Source organism: Crocuta crocuta, unplaced genomic scaffold, assembly GCF_008692635.1.
Source record: "Crocuta crocuta isolate KB4526 unplaced genomic scaffold, BGI_CrCroc_1.0 scaffold528, whole genome shotgun sequence".
NCBI classification, from domain to species: domain Eukaryota; kingdom Metazoa; phylum Chordata; class Mammalia; order Carnivora; family Hyaenidae; genus Crocuta; species Crocuta crocuta.
Genome location: NW_027530010.1, coordinates 796763 through 797552, shown reverse-complemented (window position 1 = coordinate 797552; position 790 = coordinate 796763). Strand labels below are relative to the sequence as shown.

At 69.7% G+C, this 790-nt stretch overlaps 1 long non-coding RNA gene across 1 annotated transcript in view; it reads left to right on the top strand.

The window, feature by feature from the left end:
* The first annotated feature begins 72 nt into the window (after positions 1-72).
* Positions 73-790, top strand: part of LOC144231537 (uncharacterized) — a 4025-nt gene continuing 3307 nt past the window's right edge. The window contains exon 1 of the long non-coding RNA XR_013335094.1: positions 73-213. This is a non-coding gene — a long non-coding RNA (uncharacterized LOC144231537). The remainder of the gene's footprint in view (positions 214-790) is intronic.

Below are 790 nucleotides of genomic sequence, written 5' to 3'. Positions count from 1 at the left end.
ACCCTCCCCGAGACCCTCCCCCAGCCCCTCCCCGAGACCCTCCCCCAGACCCTCCCCCAGACCCTCTGCGGCCAAGCCGGGTCCATCCGGAAGGGCAGGAGAGCTGTGGCCAGGCTGTGTGGACGTCCTCAGTGGCCCAAACCCCGGACGAGGCGGAGGCTGGGTTCAGCTGGGAGTGGGGTTTGCAGAATCAGCCCCCAGGGGTCAATGGAGGTAAGACCGTTTGAACGAAGGCAGCTACTAGCTCGGCGTCCAGGCTACGAAGGGAGTGAGGGGTAGAGAGCGTCGAGCAGGGAAGGAGCGGTGGGGCTGGCGGATCTGGGGCCGAAGGTGCCCCATCGCTGGACGGGGGAGGGGTGGGGGTAGAGCCTTGCTTCCCGGAGGGGCCCACCTGCTGCTGGGCCAGGCTCTCCGCGTCTCGGCGCCAGGACCCAGCTCGAGGCTGGGTCTCCGCTGAGAACCGCTCCCGCAGAGGGGAAGCGTGGCGAGCGCAGGGGCACCTCCGGACTGTCCGCTGGACCAGCACTGGGGCCCAGACAAGGGGGGCGGGGAGGAAGGGGTCGTGAAGCGGGCGGAGGTGAGGGAAACCAGGGGCTGGAGGACGGGTCATCCACACAGACGCCAAATCTGAGTGACCACGGACAGGGCGACAGTAAGACGCAAAGTCGCCAGCGAGCAGGGGCGAGGCACAGGGGGCTCAGGCGGGTGAGGACAGCCCACAGGCCCGGCTTCAGGAGAGAGCGAGCCTCCTGCCCGGCTTCCTCCCGCCCCCCCTCGCCCCTGCGCCCCC